The 12,350-nt window shown below is 38.8% G+C and overlaps 1 long non-coding RNA gene across 2 annotated transcripts in view; it reads right to left on the reverse strand.

Moving 5' to 3' along the window:
* Window positions 1-288: 288 nt before the first annotated feature.
* Window positions 289-12,350, reverse strand: part of LOC111090025 — a 135,151-nt gene continuing 123,089 nt past the window's right edge. Inside the window, exons 1-3 of one of the 2 annotated variants that reach the window (XR_005370455.1) lie at window positions 7,096-7,257; window positions 4,457-4,595; window positions 289-3,026 (exon numbers count right to left, since the gene is read on the reverse strand). This is a non-coding gene — a long non-coding RNA (uncharacterized LOC111090025). Of the gene's footprint in view, window positions 3,027-4,456; window positions 4,596-7,095; window positions 7,258-12,350 lie in introns of those variants that run through there. The other variant, XR_005370453.1, reaches the window with a different exon arrangement.

Below are 12,350 nucleotides of genomic sequence, written 5' to 3' on the forward strand. Positions count from 1 at the left end.
CCCTTTGGTCTCATTATATCATTCATTTTCCTCTTAGATTCCCTTGAGGTCAGTTAAGTCTCCCATTAAGCTGAGGGCATGAAGACCTGCCAACATTGACACGGCCAGATTAAAGTATAAGCTGAATAGCCATGAAGGAGAGAGGGCAATCAGAGTCCATATCATGCAGTCTTCACCCAAGGAATCAGAGTAAAACACCCATTGCTTTAAGTTGGCTGGGTGAAACACACACCAATGAACGATGGGACAATTGGTTCAGATAAAAGCTTTTAATTAATGAATCATTAAGGCACACACTTTAGGAACATGGAAAAATCATGAGCCATGCAGCATGCACAGAAGCAATCTTTCAGTTATGTGGCTGTGCTTAAATGCAATGCTAATTTCTGATCACCTGCCATTTGTAATAGCACTGAGATAAATCACGACGAATTTATGAATGTGATCCTGCATCGCCCATTACACAAGCCCTCCCCTGGGAAAATGAACCATCCTGACAGCACCTCCTAATAAGTAGAAATGAAGTGTTACTGTCCCTTGCCACCAGGAAAAAAACAAAAAACAAAAACCAATAAATATGTCTAGGCAAGGGGAGAAGGGATGCATAACTTGGTTGTACATAAAATAGTAAGAAGGGAGAGAGACCTGCATCTATTTTGAGCTTTTGTGGCCTGACGAGCCACATTTCCACCTTGCTCAAAGCCAGGAGCCCTCTCACACCGTAAATAATTCAAAAACCCCACAGCCAGTGCCTGGAGAGGAGGCCTGCTTCCTGAAAGCTGCCTCCTTGGCTAGTCTTGGAGAAGCAATGGATCACCCTGTAGTTCAGACAGAAATCCTGCTGTCCACCTCAGGATTCTGAGCAAGACCCTTAGCCAGGGTACATCAGGAGGAAATCAACCCAATCCTGTCATTGTTTGTGTTATTTATAGCTTATTGTTTGAAAAAAATGGAAATAACTCCTTATGGCACACTTAAGATCTTGTGCATGAACTCGGCAGGCACTTTAACTGAAGCAAATTTAAAAAACAAGTTCAATGTATCGCACACTGTTCCAGAGAAATGGCAAACCAGAAACCATTCCTTTCCAGTATGATTTTCCGTGTCTCTCCAGTGTCTTCTTCTGACTTTTACCCAGAGTGAGTTAAATGAAAGGACAGTAGGCTTTCTTTTTCCAACTAATCCCCAATTTTTCTGTGCAAAACCCAAGGAAGCAAAAAGCTCAAATATCTCCTGTTTGATGATTAATCTCTGAGTTTAGCCTTATCCCTGTAATGCTGAGATATTTATATAGAAGATTAACGAGACATGGTCAATATATAATGGACAAAATACAATTTGTGATTTATACAATACCACCAAGACAAGATACTCTTACCTCAAGCAACCAAAACTACATTTTTGAGTGGGTGAGGTGTTTTGTGTTTGTAACCCAGATCTCAGCCCACAGCCCCTCAAAAGCCTTATTTTTCAGGGTGTTTTTAATTAATAAAGGACATTGGCAAAGGTGATAAGAAAGATGGATTGCCTGGGAGTTCGCCAAGAACTTGAAGTCAGTAGTTACACATGTAGTTTAGTATGAAGGATGATTTCTGCAAACTTTTTAAGCTATCCAAGGTTGCCACCACATACAGTTGAATATCAAGATGCTACTACATTATTTGCTATAGAACGGAAATGAGATCAAATTCCTTTGGGCCTGAAAATGTGTGTCCCACCTGAAACGCCTCTCTAAATCTGCAAAGCAGGTAGCAGGTGTTCTGGCCCCATCCTGACTCCTCTACACACCACCTTAAAAAGAACAAGCAGGAAATATTCTTTTATACTTTGTATTTACTGGTTCTGCCAAATGGTTATTTGCCTCTAAGGGGCATTTCTAAAGACTGCAAAACAAAGTATTTCAGCTCTTATGGCTGTCAAACCAGATGGCTCTGAAATAGGAACAGAAAAGAAGAAAGGGAAAAAAAGGTCACTTTGATCAAGTCAGCTTTTATTGCTACAAGCAGAAAAAGGTCAAAGTGGTTTCTGAACTGAACTGAGAGATGAGAAAGAATAACTTTTTTAAATCAATCATTAAATCGTGAATCATTTAATTCATTCATTGAAGAATTCTTATCTAGCTAATTTTCTTGGATAGACAGTCTGTGATCTTTGACCTAAGACAAACACCATAAAAACAAAAAAAGTATTATTAGAATAGCACTGTCAATGCCACGGGTTAGTATTACAAAGGTCATATCAATTCACGGAAAAATATAGGAAAGACTTAACCTTGATTGAAAGAAGCACCTCCCATTTTTTTTAAAAGCCAGTGTTCATTTTGAAAAGAAGGAAGGTGTTGCAATACTTGGAAATTCACTATTGTATGTCAAAAGACATATTATTTTGAACAAGCTCTTCAAAACACTAGTATTGATATTATGACTTAGTGTTACAGCAACTTTATTATCTTCCAGGTTCTGTTGCCCAATCTATTAGTTCTGTTGCATTGTCAGTCACTTTTAACATCTTACTTTGTTCTTCTTTAATATACTTTATACTTCCATACTGCCTTTTATCTCCCAGCATATTGCAAACGTCAATTAACTAAGCTACCTAACACCCCTGTGTGGGTAGAGGAATACTATTATCCTCATTTTGAAGCTGGAAAGAGCAGGTTCAGTGAGGTGAGGTGACTTGCCCAGCCGGCCAGTTGTTGGAGGCAGAAATGGCCTCACAGTTTGTGATGCCTGGTTATCTGCTTTAACTAGTAGACCATGATTGCTTCTCACCTCTAATCATCTCATGGCTGCCCGTTGTGTGGGGTGAGGACATCAATACTGAGGTCCATTAGAGGAACCAGTCAGATTCTTGCAAAACACATTCACTTCTGCTTTCCAAACAAACAAATAAACAAACAAACAAAAAATGATTTCTGTTGAAAAACTTCAAGAGCCCCTTCTACCATGTGAATCTTAACTCTGACGTCTCTGGGTAACTCGGCACTGAAAAGTGATTTGGTGAGGACAAACTGGTTCTACTCACACCTGTGAACAGATCAAAGAGCAATGAGTTTTTACAAAGAAAGATCCAATGAAATGGACTCTTTGCTAATAATAATAAAAACCACCATTTATTGAGTTCTTAAGCTGGGGCCTACATGCATTTTCTCATTTAATGCTGACAACTCTATAGGGGAGGACTATTCTTGTTCCTACTTGAGAAATGAGAAAATTAAAGCACATAGAAAGGTTAAGATGAATTGTACAAGATCAGACAGCTAATAAGCAAGGGAGTCTGGACTTGAATTCAGGCATTCTGTCTCCAGAGTCCATGCTCTTAACTATTTCACTGTAATTATCCTGTTGCCTGGGTGTGATGCCATTTACTTTTTCCTCCCATTAAAAACTGCACATTCTCTCTGGCCATACAGTAAATGTTAGTGGGCATTGTGCCTGCACTCTATATCACACTAGGAGCTCTAAGGAACATAAGAGTGAGGTGCACCATTTCTCCTCAGTAACTATATGCCCTTCGGCTGATGACATACTAATTTTTGTTTTTAATTATTACTCCCATATCATAATTTTGAGGGAAGGGATTAGGTCTCCTCCCCCCCCCGCCCACCAAACTCTCAAGACAGCCCCATACAGTACGATGCACTGAACTGTTTTCGATTCATTTGAATTTAATTGTTTTTTTTTTATTTTCTCCTAATGCCCCCTGTGGATGATCTTGGAATTCTGAATGTGTTTCTTTTTAATTTCGCATTTTACTGACATTGGCAAATAAAAGGACCATGCCTGATACCTCCAAGTTAGAATTTCTGTGCCTCTTGGAACCACTCATGGATCTGCCTCTACAGCTATGGCAGGTACAAAAGCTACTAGCACTAGCAAGGACATCCTAGCTGAGGATAAGTAGCTGAGACCACTAGAATTCCTATACTCTGATTCAGAGCCTACCTCTTCCCTTTCTAACTCCCATTCCAATGGCCAAGATAATCGTCATTCCTATTGATTGTTTATATTGAGTTTGGCCTTATGCTCAGTGCTTTACATGCATGACCTTATTTACTCCTTCTCCAAACCCTATAACATGAGACCGTTATTATTATTTAAGTATGAGAAAACTGAGCTACAGAGATAGTAAATAACTCTCCCAAGACAGCATGGCTGTAAATGTTGATACAGGCATTTGACCCAAGCAGTCTGAGCCTAGAGCCCAAAAGTAGAATCTGTATAGTATTGTTTCCCATCTTTTGATTCCTAGAAAGCATCCTACCACTTAAGACATTTGTATGCCAAGATTCTTTTTATAATACCTTAGACTAACTAAAAGTATCCTAGGCATTTTCAATTAGTAGCTAAAGCAAACAATAAGAAAATAGCTTTTAAAGAGGCACAGGGCTTTCTTTTGCAACAAAAGGTCATTGGGTTGCATTGTGTTTGCAGCTAGGAAATGAAAGTGGCCATACAGAAATCCCATAGTGCCAGAGAAGAAGGTGAGAGGAATTAGGTCATCTTAGTTGGCATCTCAGGAACAATCACAGGCAAGAAGAAGCTGATCTATATTTTCAAATTGATTCCAAACTCTTTGTAGGTGAAATCCAGTCTCTGAAAGACAAGGGGAAAAAATGAGAGGGAAGCTGATTAAAATTTATATATCTAAGATGTGTGGGTTCACCCGATTAGCGACTAAAGAGATGGCTTTTAAGGCCCCTGGGGGAGGTTTGAGTTCATCCTTGGTTATCTTTTACTCCCGAATAGCTGTATAAATTCCTGGGGAGCAGAAGAAAGCTGCCCTACAAGACAAAGGCACAGGAGTTGCTTCTTTTCTTTATCAGATGGAAGAAAAGGAACTCTAGGAATCCTTTATAGTTAACTATTAAAATTGGTCTTTCCTTTTTGCTTTTTAAACTTCTTTAACCTCAGTCTCTAAGAGCAATCAAGCTTCTAAGAGCAATCAAAACTTCTCCCTAGGTGAGCCAGAAGCACCAAGGTGGCGCACCTTATTCTCTCCTCTTCTAAAGCCTGTACCCAGAACAATGGCTTAAAAGAAAGCTACCTTGCATTCATTTGCTAAAAAAGGATCTCAGGATGAGGTTATATTTTTAGCTTTGGTGTTGACCCCCAAATATAAGGTATTCTTCAGGGTCTATGAAAGAGGGGTCAGAGTAAAGAGGATAAGACATGTATGAACTGCTTTATCCCTATCCAAAGACTATACCTCCTTCCAGATCCCTGCAGTTTAGGGGAAATTACCTGGGACAACAAAGAGATCTAGGGATAGGAGAAATAGATGTGGGGGAGGGTAGGACCAAAAGAAAACAGAAATGTGTAAAGGTGACTAAAGGGGAAAAAAAGACACAATTTTGGCAATCATTTCAGAAGCATGGCAAATATAGAAAAGGCAAGAGGAAGATAAAAAGAAATTAGTTACTTTAGATAATAGTACACTTGTGTCATGATTTTATTCAGCCAATTATCTAAAAAAGACCACAGTCCAGGAGATCTTCAAAACAATAGAGGTTCAAAGATGAGTGGGATATAATCCTAACCCAAAAGAATTCACAGTTTAGGTAGGAAGATAAACATGGAAATAAATAATGACTATACATATCTTAATGATAGTTGCACTTTTTGTCCTTCAAATGCAACAACCTTTCATGGATTCCATGAAAGGGCTTTTGCACCTCTGGTCCTTCGGTTTGAAATGCTCTCCACACTAATTTAATGTGCTTGGCTACTGACTATTATTTCTCATCTCCAACTGAGTTGAACCAGCACACCCAGTCCCTTTCTACACTAACCCACTGTGTCTTTTCCAAAAGTCAAATGTAACATCTAAAATTATCTTAATTTTTTATTTTTGAACAGGTTGAAAATTTATCATTCTGCACTAGTACTTAAGCTCCTCGGGAAAAGGGGCTCAATGATAGGTCATATTTAATACCTTATAAATATTTATCGATTGTCTAACAGATGGACATAGTGTAAGGATATTATAAAAGAGATAAGCATATGATTCTGCAGTGGTGGAAGATGTAGAAAATTCCATCATGAGCACATTAGGGATGGCCTCTCCAAAGAGGTGATTTTGTTGTTGCTGAATATTTAAGGTGGAATAGTGTGTTCAACAAATAGGCAAGGGAAGCAGAGCATTCCAGCCAAGAGCTCACATAATGACAGTCACAAATGAGCTTTGCTCTTTCTGGGAACTGCATTCCATTTAGTGTGTCTAGAGTACAGACGATGATGGAAGAATGCAGCACTAATGGCAGAGTAGTTAAAAGCATGAGTTTTGAAGATAGACTTTTTGAAAGTGAATCCTGGCTCTTCTAATAATTAGGTAATATTAGGCAAGTTATCAGTCTTCTCTGTGCCTCAGTTCTCTTATCTGTAAAATTGGGATTCATTTGATTTATATCACATCTACCTCAGGGGATTCTCAGGAGGATTAAGTCAGCTATTTAGAGGAAAGTAAGTACTCAGAAATGTGATAGGAAAAGGTAATGATATCAGTGTGTGAAGGCCCTATTTCATTCTAAACACTATGCAGATTAACTAATTTAATACATATACCCTATGAGGTGCCTTGGTGTCTCAGTTTGTTAAGCATCTGACTCTTGATTTCGGTTCAGGTCATGATCTCAGGGTTATGAGATCGAGCCCTGTATCATACTCCACACGAGATGTGGAGTCTGCTTAAGATTCTCTCTCCCTCCCCTTCTTTCTACCCCTCCCCCTTCTCTCTCTAAAAAAATTAAATAAAATAAAATACATATACACTTATGAGGAAGGTACTCTTATTGCCATCTCACAGATGAGGAAACTGAGAGACAGATTGTCAAGCATCACACAGCAGTCAATAGAATGGCTGGATCTAAATCTAGGAGGTCACACTTTTGAATCTTGCCTTTCGCCATTACACTATGCAACCTCTTTGAATACCTAATTCATAGGGATCTTGTGAAGAAAACTGAAATAAAGTATATAAATGTCTCATCATGGGCCCTGGCATGTATTAAACACTCAATACAGTATATTTTTTTAATGTCTGCAGAACAGTAGACCTATAATTAGGATAAGTCAAAATTCAGAAAAATATAGTTACCTGTGGATTTATGGAAAGACCCCGTAGAACCTGGAGAAGACAATTAAGAACATCTAAGCACTCAGTACCTCATCGAATTACTGCCAAACAGGCAGTTGAAAGGTGGAATAGCCAAAATCACTTGCTTGACCTTGATTTCTGATGGGAGTACTGAAGGCTCCTTGTACATCAATCTTTGCCCAGCTGTACTTCTTAACTAATTAATTTTTAAAAGATCTAAGTCAATTAATTATAAAGTAATGGGTTGTCCCTTCCAGCTGCCAATTTATCTACATTGCAAACTGTAGCTAATTAGTTAGCTTATTCTATCTCTTTCATGGAAACATACTCTTTGCCTATTTACATTAATTTATATACATAAGTTCTGTGAATAACAAGTTATATGTTATTCTGTAATAAATTATGTACCTAATCCTTTTGTGGACATTCACCATAAAAACAGTGGAATGACAGAGGGAAAGTACCTCTAACCTACCTAAAATCAAAGTTAGTAAATAAGCAAGCAAACAAATTTGACAGGAAATTCCATAATGGCACATTAATAAGTGCCTTTAAAATGCTGTATAAAACTAACCCCAAACTGGATGATTTGGCGCTATCATGAAACTCTTGACCTTGAGGAAGATGGAATAAAAGCAGACTTAAAGGTGGAATTCCATTTATTTCATGTGAAGCACTGGATAAGCTGTAACACAAATGTGACGAGATGTATTTTCTTTCACAAAGAAGCTATTATTTCCCTTTGTCCCTCTCTTCCTTTTTTACCCTCTCTCTTAGAAAAGGTGTGTCCCTCTTATCCAAGCCTGACAACCTCCATCAAAGCTCTGAATCTCATTCCTACCGCCTCTCCTGAGATTCTGCTGCATAAACAATTTATTTTCTTTTGCATTATCAATTGTTGCCTCTCTTGGCCTCTTCTCAGCCTACAAATGTGCTTACATCCTTCTGCTACTGAAAAAAAGCTTCCCCAAGGCAGAGCACTGCCACCAGCACCACTGCAAACTGCTTCCCTAGTCTTACTTCACCCCCAGGGGAGTCTCAACTCCTGTGTCCACTTCAGAGTTTGTGTAAAGCCTTTCTAGGAAGATAAACTATCATCTGCTTGAATGCAGCACTTTGCTCATAATCCACATGACAGCCTCTGCATAGTAAGTACCAGTAAGAATTAGATGTTGTGACTGTTGTCACTGTCTTTTTCAGTGATGCTATGTCATACTTCTTCACAGTGCAGTTTCCAAAATCAGAACATTGCAGCTCAAATCCTCGCTTTACCTCCTTGAACTGTGACCACAGACAGGTTACTTAATTTTTGAAACTTTGACTTATTAGTTATTTTTTAAAAGATTTTATTTATTTATCTGACAGAGAGATACTTATCTGACAATAGAGCTACCACAAGCATGGGGAAGGACAGAGGGAGAGGGAGAAGCAGGCCTCCCGCTGAGCAGGGAGCACAACATCAGGCTTGGTCCCAGGACCTTGGGATCATGACCTGAGCTGAGCCACCCAGATGCCCCTAAACTTTGGCTTTCTAAATATAAAATGTAGATCATGTAAAGTCAAAAGAAACAAATGAGATTAAGTGCCTTAGCACTATGCTCAGAACATAGCAAATACTTAAATATGCCTTTTAGATAGCCAATACTGTTAGTGTATATTTTTTATTCATTCCTCTCACTTCTGATAAGTACTATGAATTTCCTTCGGGGAATAACTTTTTCTAATGCAGAGTCCAGGAGATTGGCTTCTACCTTTGATAAAAATGATGAAACATGTGACTCAGGTCTGGCCAAAGTACTGAATTCCCTTTCTGGGAATCTTACCCAGATTAACCAGCCTCGTTAATCAGAACACTGAATCCTCTTTCTGGCCATGTAACCCATGCCTGACCAGTTGGAGCCCTGAATTCTCTCTGTGGGTCCTATGATCCAGCTTCACCAACCATCATAATCCCACTACTGTGGTGTCCTTGTTCGGTTTTTGAAAGGGACTTGCCAAATTGTTTCTATCAGAACGGATTCCCAGGTTAGGACAGGAATTATCAGTAAGAAATATTGTCTCTTTACCCCACCCAAGAGGATGTGATATGGAGAGCTTCTGGACCATCTTGCCATCGGGTCAGTCTAGAAAGGAAGTCAACTCACAGAAAAGAGCACAGCTAATTCAATAGACCTGACATTGTTTGAGGCCCTAGATCCAGCCAAGACTGATCCCAGTCTGCCTGTATAACTTTCATTCATTCATCAATAGATTTACTTCTAGTGTAAACTACTTTACATTGTTCTGTCACTTGAGACTGAAACTGGTATAAATGCTTATCATGTTTTCCCCAAGCTAGCCATATTTGCATATTATCTTGGGGCATAGTAGAGCTCAGTGGATGCTCAATAAATAGATGTTGCACCAAGGTGAAAATATCCTGTTGATGGTGATAGAGGCATATAGTATACACGCCAGCCTCATTATCATGCTCACCATTTAGACAAGGCACAGACTGCATGACTGCCTGGATTGATAGAAAGATCAGCCTAAAATGGTAGTGGTCACAGAGACCCACAGGAAAAGCTATTCCTTCACTGAGAAGATTATAGCAATACAGTCCTTCCTCCAGAAGCAAGAAAAATCTCAAACAATCCAAACTTACTCTCCATAACTTTCTGAGGGCCTGGAAATTTTTTTGCATTTGAAATGCCCCCTCTTTCAGCAGCTATAAAAGGAAACAAATAGTCTATTGAACAAAGTCCTTCACTGAGCACCCTAGAGGACTATGTCAATAATAATCTTCAAACAAGGTAACACTTCCCTTGACAATGGAGAACTGTGTGCTTCCAGTTTTAAAAATCTGTCTTCCATGACTTTTTAAAGACTATCTTTCAGGACTGATCATTTTCTTCAAAAGCAGCATTTTCCCCAAGTTTATCTTGGGAACCAGTGGAGTCAAAGAATAAAATTTACTTTTCAATCAACTTTTCAAATTTCATAGTTCTTGTGGAAATTGGGAGACACTTTTAAGGTGGTCCTGTCTAGCTAAACTGCACCTAAAAATAATTTAACAATCCTGTACCTTGGAAAGAAATAATTCTGTTCCCTCTGCTAGATGTCAGGATGAGAAGGGAAGGAGGCAGGCATATGGACAAGTAAAAAGAACAAAGGATTTAGAGAACACGTATTTAGGTGAGGAATATGGGGCAGCCAGGGGGAGGTTGAAAAATGAAGGACATTAAACTATTTATGTGAATTGTTTGCGTGAATTGAAGGCACTCAAACTGAATGTTAAAAAAAAAAAAGTTATTTTGATGCAGATGGCAATAGAAATACATTCTGAGAAAAAAACTCCCTGCATGCCATCAAAAGCCCTGCAGGCATATTCCCATTCCTTCTGTTGCTTTTGCAACACAAGAACACAACAAAAAGAACTGGACCCAGTTAGAAAATCATGGCAACCAGTACAACAGCCACGGAAGGCACCTTCCCATGTTCTGCTCAGTCTCTGGGATCTAAGAGGGTTTTCATTCCCAAAAGGGCTATATGGTCAAAATAATAAGCCCACCCCTCAAGGGTAAAAGAGGTTGTTGTCTTTTCAAATTGGCATGTGCAGCTGCTGGTCTTTTGAGTCTTTGCTAGTCAGGGCCCCTCCTCTTTCTTGTAAAAGCTGGCATCATTTTAATTATTTTTGTAAATTTCTCCCTTCATTAACTCCACCGTGCTGGGATAGAAGGGGGAAAAAAATCTGTAATTTGAGGATTCATTAAGCAGCTGTTGTTACTTATTTGGGGCAGTAACTGCCCAAAGTGTGCTGGTTTGTTGCATTGATGTAAGAAACCATAATATCTCAGCCAAAGGGGTTTTGATTTGTTACACTTTGAGGTCAAGCCACTAGGGAACATAGATATCCAGCTGGAAAATATATTGATATTTGTTTTTTTTTTTCTTAGAAGGGTATACATTCATTCAACAAATATTATGGACTACTCTATGAGAGAACTCTTGTGATACTGCATAACTGCCATTTCATGGAGAAAACTTTGCTGTGAGAAAATTTTTTTTTTTTCGAGGATAAGTGAAAAAGGCTCAAAACTGGCCCCTTTAAGTATACTGATTTTTATTTATAATCCACATAAATACATACCATTTCTCTCCTTTTTACTTTTAAAATCTTTCTTTCTTTTTTTCTTTCTTTCTTTCTACTATATACATTTTTAAATTTAAATTCAATTAACATATACTGTATTATTAGTTTTAGAGGTAGAATTTAGTGATCCATCACTTGCATACAACACCCAGTGCTCATTACTTCAAGTGCTCTCCTTTAATACCCATCACCTAGTTACCCCATCCTCCCACAATCCTCAGTTTGCTTCCTATTGTTAAGGGTCTTTTACGGTTTTACTTTCAAAATTTTAGCAAGGAGAGAGAGGCAAACCATTCTTCCAAACTGTATAGCTACACAGTGTTGTGTCCCTTCTGCATGTAAGTGCAGGAAGTCAAACATAAGCAAGGACAGTGGCTTGTAGGAAGTGGGAGGTCAGACATCCCTTCCTCAGGACTGTGCAGTTCTACGTCTAGGATGAGTACCTAAGATCCCCTCAGAGCCAACCTCCTCCTCCTCCAACTGAAGCACAGGAGAACTCTTCAGCCAAAAACGCCATCAAAAAAATCATTACCCTCTGCCCTCGCTTTGAAGAGTAGTCTCTGTGGTCCATTTTTGATGGATTAATCTAATATTTTGTTAAAAAAGAGATAAAGCTCCTTTCTGGTTTTTAAATATATACAAAAATGGCAGCTTCATATTGTGTGTCAGCCTTCTAAAATATTACAGATTCGATTCAATTCATTTATGAAGAAAAAAATAGCAAGAGGGAGCTTCCCAGGTAAGATTGACTACTGCGGGCAAAACATTTGCTCTTAAACATCAAGTGATCATCCCTACAAAAGACGCTAAAAGGAGTATTCAATCAGGGAGCTGGAATTCTCTCCATTGGCGAGAAATTGGCACAAGCTGGAGGAAAAAAAATCTTCTACAGTTTCGGTCTCCAAAGGTCACTCTTGGCCACATTTTGTCTCTGAAGGCAGAGAACCGAAATATTATTTGTTCTTGTGAATTATTTTTTGTTCTTTTATTGGAATTCAATGGAGTAAAAATAACCGCTGCCCATTATCCGTTGCCTGTCAGCTCTACCTGGGCTGAGGTGGTGGGAAAGGACAGGAAGAGCTTTTACAGATGTTGAATAGAAGAAAGCTTTTTGGAATGTGTT

This window comes from Canis lupus, chromosome 15 (assembly GCF_011100685.1).
Source record: "Canis lupus familiaris isolate Mischka breed German Shepherd chromosome 15, alternate assembly UU_Cfam_GSD_1.0, whole genome shotgun sequence".
NCBI classification, from domain to species: Eukaryota; Metazoa; Chordata; class Mammalia; order Carnivora; family Canidae; genus Canis; species Canis lupus.